General features: G+C 39.3%; 1 long non-coding RNA gene across 3 annotated transcripts in view; it reads left to right on the top strand.

Moving 5' to 3' along the window:
- Positions 1 to 208: 208 nt before the first annotated feature.
- The window catches only part of LOC113931859, a 108,738-nt gene continuing 98,791 nt past the window's right edge, over positions 209 to 10,155 (top strand). For all 3 annotated transcript variants that reach the window (XR_004819340.1, XR_004819339.1, XR_003522895.2), the window contains exon 1: positions 209 to 297. This is a non-coding gene — a long non-coding RNA (uncharacterized LOC113931859). The remainder of the gene's footprint in view (positions 298 to 10,155) is intronic.

Below are 10,155 nucleotides of genomic sequence, written 5' to 3'. Positions count from 1 at the left end.
ATCCTCCAAGATGGGGTTCATAGGACTGCATGGCACATTGCTCCACCTCATTTGATTTCCATTTGCATGTGGCTCTGCTAATTACAATGCAATTAGCAGGAAGAGAGAGCCCCATTCAGGGTCAGCTCAGAAGTGGCAGCGGCATGGTTTACTCTTGGCTGCACCCTCTGCTTCTCTTGGCTGAACACACTGTTTTCAGCTCATCTCACTCTTGAAGTCACAAGAAAGTAAAGTCTCTGAAGCCTCCCCACGCTGTGACTTATCCACGTCCAGGATACGTTCTCCTCGACCCACCAGGTAAGCACATTTCACATCTTTGATTCCTATGAAATGTTTTGAACATACGAAGAGGATGTTAATTTAATAAACCAGCGAGCAGTCACTATTGCCTCCCAGAGTGAATGCGCTGGATGCTTTGTTCTGACTTTCCTTGTGGCCTTCCCTAATCTTGTGCCCTTCATTTTCTCCCAGGTGTTCCCACTCCTATAAAATTTGTGAGCACTGCTCTCATCCACGATTGAGCTTTCTATATAAGCATGCATTAATAAGCAACTTAGGATATTGTTTTGTATGTTTTTAAAACGACACATGAATGAAATCACACTGAACCCTATTCTGCAGCTTAACTTTTTTCACTTGGCATTTTGTTTGAGATTTATCTAAATTCAGTTTATTCATTTTAACAGCTGTCTAATGATCCATTATGTTAATATCTAACACTATTTATCCATTCTATTTTGTTTCTACCAACATAACATTTAGAATATGTCTAAACACACATATTCATGTATAAATGATCTTGCTGGTCTCCTCTCTCCCAGGAAAAATGTGTAATTATACACCCAAATGTGTGTGTGCTCATTTACACATTGCATGCTTATCCCACTGCAATCATGTGTTAAATATCCCTAAAGCTTAATTTCTTTCTTAATTTTAAGTAAAAAGAAACGTTAGAAGTTCTAACATCTCTCCCCATATCTCAGTGGGATATTTTTGTGCACATCTTGCTTTGGAGGTCATTGTTCCAATCAAATGCATTTTATATATTTATTATTTAATGTTTTCCGTCCCCCAACATGTGAGGATTCACTTCTGATCAATATAACTCATTATCTCACCAGCTGTGTGTGTCTTTTAAAAGTGTTCTCTCGCTGTTAAAACAAGCCCACACTGCATTCCACACATTCTCTCTCTTCATCTACACCGCCTCCCCTCTCCCAACAAGCTTTAAAACCTGTACAATCCAGTCAGGTTCCAAGTTCCCATTAATTTCTCCTGATAGCTAAAAGTCATGTTCCTTCCAATTAGCATGTTTCTGTATATAGTGGTGCAACTGACATAGCGTGAGGTTGGTCTATTCTAACTCCTTGGATAACAGTTACAAGAAAGAGCCTACTTACACTACTAAAATTCTTTGAAATTCCCCTCTTCCCACCTCACTCTGTCATCAACTACCTCTGGCTCCCCAAGGGCTAGAAAAGTGGTTACAAAATCATTCCCGTGATCCCACCTGCTAGAGCCCACTGCTCAGATCTGGTTGATTAGAAATGCCTTTGCAGGTGATCTCAGCCTAGTTTTAAGAACATGTTGATTGACTTGGTTGATTAATCACTTGAAGCGCAGTAGGGAATTGCCAGTCTGTTGGGTTTTTTGTAGAAGTCTTTTCTGAATTATAGATGATTGCAGCCTTGACAATATGGATTTGGACTGTAACTAGGGGGCTAATGATCTGGAAGACTGTGGGTTGCCCGGGGTTAAGTAAGGGCTCATTAGCAGGTGTGTGTGTGTGTGTGTGTGTGTGTGTGTGTGTGTGTGTGTTCATTCACTCACACACTTTTGGGAGGGTTCTTCACTTTCTCAGACCATTCTATTAGCTGCTTATCTTATTTTAGGATTGGGAGCCACATTTCCATTCCAAATGATATAAAATCTGATAGAAGCTGAATAATAGGTCAACAGACCCAAGGTTCAAATTCTCAGTTACCCACTTAAGAACAGTAAGAATTTGAACAAATGGCTTAATTTCTATCTTGGCTTCCTGTTCTGAAAAATGGGGACATGGATAATATTTCTCTCCTATCATTGTGAGGATTAAGTGGGAGAATGTAAAGTGCCTTGCATAGCATAAGAGCTTAATAAATGGTACCCATGGGTGGCACCTTCCCTTCATCTGTTTTATGTATCCAGTTTGCTTGAATTCAGACCTCAGCATGACTGGATGGCACAGAGGAAACTATACATGGTGCCTGGCATCCAATAAGCACTCAGCACATGGCGGTAGCAAAAAGTGGGATCTTGGAGTGGTTGTTGGCACTTACTGTTGGACATTTATTTAGATGTTCACCCTGGTAGTTTGATTCTTTGAGTTTAAATTTTATTGATTGTAACTCCTTGTTATACTGCTCTGACAGATGATTTTTGAGGTTATTAAGATCTTTGAGAGAGGAGAGGAATGGTTTACACATGTTAACTCAGATTTTTACAACCTAGATCTTTGCTATTCAAAGAGTGGTCTGGAGACCAGCAACATTGGCAGCGCCTGGGAGCTTGTTACAACTACGGAATCCCAGGACCCTCAGAACCTATTGAATCAGAATGTGTATTTTAACAAGATTCTTAGGGGATTGGTATACGCAATAAAGCTTGAAACAGATTTACCTAAATATTTATACTACACATGAAAACATAGCTTCATTGTCCTTTGATAGATGCGTCCTCTATTTGTGCACGCTGACTCTGTCTCTAGCAGGCACTATAGGAAAGTGAGCAGACCAGACTCAATGTTACATTAAAGCACTACCTGTCGAGTAATCTGCAAGATCTTTTCAAATGACATGAACCACTTAAACAGGTTACTGGCTATTTTGCCAATAGGTGAGTAACTGATGGCAGTTTTGTTCACACATTTTTCACATGGCCCTTGAATGATCCATAATTTCCTGGGCCCACTGCCAGACAAAATTACCATTACACCATGTGATGATAACACCAAAGTGGGGACTCCATGCATTTCAATTTAAGGCAATTTAGAAGACTTCAGTGGAGGATTTGTTTTCTATGTGATAAAACTTTCCTTGGGGGAATTTCTTACAGTTATGATGTCATTTCACTGATGCCCTCAAGTTTTTCAGAGGTTCAAATCTACAGGCTATCCAGGAGGTCCCACAAACAGACATAAACTTCGGAGTCATTCTTGACTCATTACCATCTTCTTCTTCATCATCATCATCATCATCACCATCTTCATTCTTTTTGGCACATAGTTATGAAGTTATGAAGTCCCAAGGTCCTCATGTGTTACCATCCACTTCTGTCCACTTTATTGTTTCTTACCCTAAACTGTTCATTTCCTCATTCTTACTACACAAGGACTAAACCCTTAATCCTGTCATTGCCGGCAAATGAGTGTGATGCTCCAACCAAAGAAATTCACCAGATACAGATGCTTTCATTGTAACTGACACATGCATTATTCAAAAAGTGGTTAATGTCCAGGGAAGGAATCTATTCAGAGGGCACAATTCCTTACACATAGAGAATCAAGCCTCTTCCAGAGGTTGATCAGAGCACAAATGAAATATGAAATAATCTTTCAGAAGCCTCTTATCATTACATTGTCTATTTAATAAAAATATTCCCTGGTGTTCATTATAATTGGGTATTGTCTGTTTAATATTGTCTATATGGTATATTGTCTGTTGAATAAAAATACTGAATGGTGTTAATTGTATTTGGGTGAAAAGAATCATCTTGAATATTCATTGAAAGACATAAATCACCCAATTCTGCAAGTTGAGTGAATGCTGAATGGGGAAGTATCTCTTGCTTGTTCTAAATTTGCTTCTCTTTTCTCAGGGCATCTCTTGTCTTTGTGTGATTCAATGCCTTTAGCAAAGAGACAATTGCTTTTCCCTCTTCGTTGGAGCATGTGAACATCAGAGAACTAGCCTGTCCTCCCTCCCCAGAGTCTAGTCTATTTCATATTTTTTTAAGGACCTAGTGGACACAGGTCTTTCAAAGGAAGCACAAGCTAGTTGTAAAAGGGTACATCTGTCAGTGTGGTACTAAGCCAACAGCAGTAAAGATAAGGGACATGTCTAGAGTGGAGGTTCTCAAACTGGGCAGATCATCAAAGATATGTGTGCATTTGGTTTGTTTTTTTGGTATAGATTTTGAGCCCCATGCCTAGATCAGGGGGTCCTCAAACTTGAGCATGCATCAGAACTTGCATGGAATGTTAGTTAAAATACAGTTTGCTGGGCCCCACACCCTGAGTTTCTGATCCAGAAGGTCTGGGAGGGCCAGAGAATGTGCATTTCTTTTTTAAAATTTTTTTATTGTTATGTTAATCACCATATATTACATCATTAGTTTTTGGTGCAGTGTTCCATGATTCATTGTTTGTTCATAACACCCAGTGCTCCATGCAGAACGTGCCCTCCTCAATACCCATCACCAGGCTAACCCATCCCCCTACCCCCTTTCCCTCTAGAACCCTCAGTTTGTTTTTCAGAGTCCATCATCTCTCATGGTTTGTCTCCCCCTCTGACATACTCCCCTTTTCTTCCTCTCCTGTTATCTTCTTCTTTTTCTTTTTTCTTAAAATATGTTGCGTTATTTGTTTCAGAAGTACGGATCTGTGATTCAACAGTCTTGCACAATTCACAGCGCTCACCGTAGCACATACCCTCCCCAATGTCTATCACCCAGCCACCCCATCCCTCCCACCCCCAACCACTCCAGTAACACTCAGTTTCTTTCCTGAGATTAAGAATTCCTCATATCAGTGAGGTCATGTGATACATGTCTTTCTCTGATTGACTTTTCACTCAGCATAACACCCTCCAGTTCCATCCACGTCATTGCAAATGGCAAGATCTCATTCCTTTTGATGGCTGCATAATATTCCATTGTGTATATATACCACTTTTTCTTTATCCATTCATCTGTTGATGGGCATCTTGGCTCTTTCCACAGTTTGGCTATTGTGGACATTGCTGCTATAAACATTGGGGTACACGTACCCCTTCGGGTCCCTACATTTGTATCTTTGTGGTAAATACCCAGTAGTGCAATTGCTGGATCGAACGGTAGCTCTAATTTCAACTGTTTGAGGAACCTCCATACTGTTTTCCAGAGGGGTTGCACCAGCTTGCATTCCCACCAACAGTGTAGGAGGGTTCCCCTTTCTCCGCATCCCCGCCAACATCTGTCGTTCCCTGACTTGTTAATTTTAGCCATTCTGACGGGTGTGAGGTGGTATCTCATGGAGGTTTTGATTTGGATTTCCCTGATGCTGAGCGATGTTGAGCACTTTTTCATGTGCCTGTTGGCCATTTGGATGTCTTCTTTGGAGAAATGTCTGTTCATGTCTTCTGCCCATTTCTTGATTGGATTATTTGTTCTTTGGGTGTTGAGTTTGATAAGTTCTTTATAGATTTTGGATACTAGCCCTTTATCTGATATGTCATTTGCAAATATTTTCTCCCATTCTGTCGGTTGTCTTTTGGTTTTGTGGACTGTTCCTTTTGCTGTGCAAAAGCTTTTTATCTTGATGAAATCCCAAGAGTTCATTTTTGCCCTGGCTTCCTGTGCCTTTGGCGATGTTTCTAGGAAGAAGTTGCTGCGGCTAAGGTCGAAAAGGTTGCTACCTGTGTTCTCCTTTAGGATTTTGATGGACTCCTGTCTCACGTTTAGGTCTTTCAACCATTTGGAGTCTATTTTTGTGTGTGGTGTAAGGAAATGGTCCAGTTTCATTCTTCTGCATGTGGCTGTCCAATTTTCCCAACACCATTTGTTGAAGAGACTGTCTTTTCGCCATTGGACATTCTTTCCTGCTTTGTCAAAAATAAGTTGACCATAGAGTTGAGGGTCCATTTCTGGGCTCTCGATTCTGTTCCATTGATCTATGTGTCTGTTTTTGTGCAGGTACCATACTGTCTTGATGATGACAGCTTTGTAATAGAGCTGGAAGTCCGGAATTGTGATGCCGCCAGCTTTGCTTTTCTTTTTCAGTATTCCTCTGGCTATTTTGGGTCTCTTCTGGTTCCATACAAATTTTAGGATTATTTGTTCCATTTCTTTGAAAAAAGTGGATGGTATTTTGATGGGGATTGCATTGAATGTGTAGATTGCTCTAGGTAGCATTGACATCTTCACAATGTTGATTCTCCCAATCCATGAGCATGGAACGTTTTTCCATTTCTTTGTGTCTTCTTCAATTTCTTTCATGAGTATTTTATAGTTTTCTGAGTACAGATCCTTTGCCTCTTTGGTTAGATTTATTCCTAGGTATCTAATGGTTTTGGGTGCAATTGTGAATGGGATAGACTCCTTGATTTGTCTCTCTTCTGTCTTGTTGTTGGTGTATAGGAATGCCACTGATTTCTGTGCATTGATTTTATATCCTGCTACTTTACTGAATTCCTGTATGAGTTCTAGCAGTTTTGGGGTGGAGTCTTTTGGGTTTTCCACATACAGTATCCTATCATCTGCAAAGAGTGAGAGTTTGACTTCCTCTTTGCCAATTTGGATGCCTTTGATTTCTTTTTGTTGTCTGATTGCTGTGGCTAGGACTTCTAATACTATGTTGAATAGCAGTGGTGAGAGTGGACATCCCTGCCGCGTTCCTGACCTTAGGGGAAAAGCTCTCAGCCTTTCCCCATTGAGAATGATATTCGCTGTAGGTTTTTCATAGATGGCTTTTATGATATTGAGGTATGTACCCTCTATCCCTATACTCTGAAGAGTGTTGATCAAGAAAGGATGTTGTACTTTGTCAAATGCTTTTTCTGCATCTATTGAGAGGATCATATGATTCTTGTTCTTTCTTTTGTTAATGTATTTTATCACATTGATTGATTTGCGGATGTTGAATCAGCCTTGCAGCCCAGGGATAAATCCCACTTGGTCCTGGTGAATAATCCTTTTAATGTACTGTTGGATCCTATTGGCTAGTATTTTGGTGAGAATTTTTGCATCCATGTTCATCAAGGATATTGGTCTGTAATTCTCTTTTTTGATGGGGTCTTTGTCTGGTTTTGGGATCAAGGTAATGCTGGCCTCATAAAATGAGTTTCGAAGTTTCCCTTCCATTTCTATTTTTTGGAACAGTTTCAGGAGAATAGGTATTAATTCTTCTTGAAATGTCTGATAGAATTCCCCTGGGAAGCCATCTGGCCCTGGGCTTTTGTTTGTTGGGAGATTTTTGATGACTGCTTCAATTTCCTTAGTGGTTATAGGTCTGTTCAGGTTTTCTGTTTCTTCCTGGTTCAGTTTTGGTAGTTGATACATCTCTAGGAATGCACCCATTTCTTCCAGGTTATCTAATTTGCTGGCATAGAGTTGCTCATAATATGTTCTTATAATTGTTTGTATTTCTTTGGTGTTGGTTGTGATCTCTCCTCTTTCATTCATGATTTTGTTGATTTGGGTCATTTCTCTTTTCTTTTTGATCAGTCTGGCCAGGGGTTTATCAATCTTGTTAATTCTTTCAAAGAACCAGCTCCTAGTTTCGTTGATCTGTTCTACTGTTCTTTTGGTTTCTAGTTCATTGATTTCTGCTCTGATCTTTATGATTTCTCTTCTCCTGCTGGGTTTAGGCTTTATTTGCTGTTCTTTCTCCAGCTCCTTTAGGTGTAGGGTTAGGTTGTGTATTTGAGACCTTTCTTGTTTCTTGAGAAAGGCTTGTATTGCTATATACTTTCCTCTCAGGACTGCCTTTGCTGTATCCCAAAGATTTTGAACAGTTGTGTTTTCATTTTCATTGGTTTCCATGAATTTTTTTAATTCTTCTTTAATTTCTTGGTTGACCCATTCATTCTTTAGTAGGATGCTCTTTAGCCTCCATGTATTTGAGTTCTTTCCGACTTTCCTCTTGTGGTTGAGTTCTAGTTTCAAAGCATTGTGGTCTGAAAATATGCAGAGAATGATCCCAATCTTTTGGTACCGATTGAGACCTGATTTGTGACCTAGGATGTGATCAATTCTGGAGAATGTTCCATGGGCACTAGAGAAGAATGTGTATTCCGTTGCTTTGGGATGGAATGTTCTGAATATGTCTGTGAAGTCCATTTGGTCCAGTGTGTCATTTAAAGTCTTTATTTCCTTGTTGATCTTTTGCTTAGATGATCTGTCCATTTCAGTCAGGGGGGTGTTAAAGTCCCCCACTATTATTGTATTGTTGTCAATGTGTTTCTTTGCTTTTGTTATTAATTGCCTTATATAATTGGCTGCTCCCATGTTCGGGGCATAGATATTTACAATTGTTAGATCTTCTTGTTGGATAGACCCTTTAAGTAGGATATAGTGTCCTTCCTCATCTCTTATTACAGTCTTTGTTTTAAAATCTAGTTTGTCTGATATAAGGATTGCCACCCCAGCTTTCTTTTTGTGTCCATTAGCATGGTAAATGGTTTTCCACCCCCTCACTTTCAATCTGGGGGTGTCTTTGGGTCTAAAATGAGTCTCTTGCAGACAGCATATTGATGGGTCTTGTTTTTTAATCCAATCTGATAGCCTGTGTCTTTTGATTGGGGCATTTAGCCCATTTACATTCAGGGTAACTATTGAAAGGTATGAATTTAGTGCCATTGTATTACCTGTAAGGTGACTGTTAACCTTCTGTTGTCTGTGTTCGTTTCTGCTCTTTGCTGCTTTTAGGTTCTCTCTTTGCTTAGAGGACCCCTCTCAATATTTCTTGGAGGGGTGGTTTCGTGTTTGCAAATTCCTTTAGTTTTTGTTTGTTCTGGAAGCTTTTTAATCTCTCCTTCTATTTTCAATGATAGCCTAGCAGGATATAGTATTCTTGGCTGCATATTTTTCTCGTTTAGGGCTCTGAAGATATCTTGCCAGTCCTTTCTGGCCTGCCAGGTCTCTGTGGATAGGTCTGTTGCCAATCTAATGTTTCTACCATTGTAGGTTACATATCTCTTCTCCCGAGCTGCTTTCAGGATTTTCTCTTTGTCTCTGAGACTCGTAAGTTTTACTATTAGATGTCGGGGTGTTGACCTATTATTATTGATTTTGAGAGGGGTTCTCTGTGCCTCCTGGATTTTAATGCCTGTTTCCTTCCTCACATTAGGGAAGTTCTCTGCTATAATTTGCTCCAATATACCTTCTGCCCCTCTCTCTCTCTCTTCTTCTTCTGGGATCCCAATTATTCTAATGTTGTTTCGTCTTATCGTATCACTTATCTCTCGAATTCTGCCCTCGTGATCCTGTAGTTGTTTCTCTCTCTTTTTCTCAGCCTCTTTATTTTCCATCATTTGGTCTTCTATATCGCTGATTCTCTCTTCTGCCTCATTTATCCTAGCATTTAGTGCCCCCATTTTTGATTGCACCTCATCAATAGCCTTTTTGATTTCGATTTGGTTAGATTTTAGTTCTTTTATTTCTCCAGAAAGGGTTTCTCTAATAACTTCCACGCTTTTTTCAAGCCCAGCTAGTATCTTTAAAGTCATGATTGTGAACTCTAGGTCCGACATCGTACTAATGTCCGTATTGAGTAGGTCCCTGGCTGACGGTACTACCTCTTGTTCTTTTTGCTGAGGTGATTTCTTTCGTCTTGTCATTTTGTCCAGAGGAGAATAGATGAATGAGAGAACAAAATGCTAACAGGTTTACAACGTCCCCAGCAAATATACTGTATACAAATCAGAAAAGACCTGAAACCAGGGGAAAAGAAAGGGAAAGAAAGAAAAAAGAAAGAGAAAAAGAAAAAAAAAGATAAAAAAAGATAAAAACAAAAACAAAACAAAACAAAAAAGGCAGAATATGATCAAATATGATCAGGCTAGTGCATAGATCAGTGCCACACACTAGATTTTGGGCGTATTTTGGTCTGTTAGAAAAAAGTGCCTCCTAAAATTTTAAAGGTAGAAAGACATATATGTACAAAATAAGGGTTGATACAATGAAGGGATGGAAGATGACTGTAAAGATGAAAATTATAAAAGATTTTATAAAAGGACTTGGTAAGATAAGTTGTTTGAAAAAAGAAAGAAGATTTAAGAAAAAAAAAAAGGAAAAAGGGAGAGAATGTGATCAGGCAGGAGACTAGAACAAAGCCATACACTAGTGATTTAGGGTATATTTTGATCTGTTAGAAGAAACTGTACCTCAAAATTTTAAAGAGAGAACAACTTATATATATAT

Source organism: Zalophus californianus, chromosome 10, assembly GCF_009762305.2.
Source record: "Zalophus californianus isolate mZalCal1 chromosome 10, mZalCal1.pri.v2, whole genome shotgun sequence".
NCBI classification, from domain to species: Eukaryota; Metazoa; Chordata; class Mammalia; order Carnivora; family Otariidae; genus Zalophus; species Zalophus californianus.
Note: the sequence above shows the minus strand (reverse complement) of the source record. Positions and strands in the feature narration are given on the sequence as shown.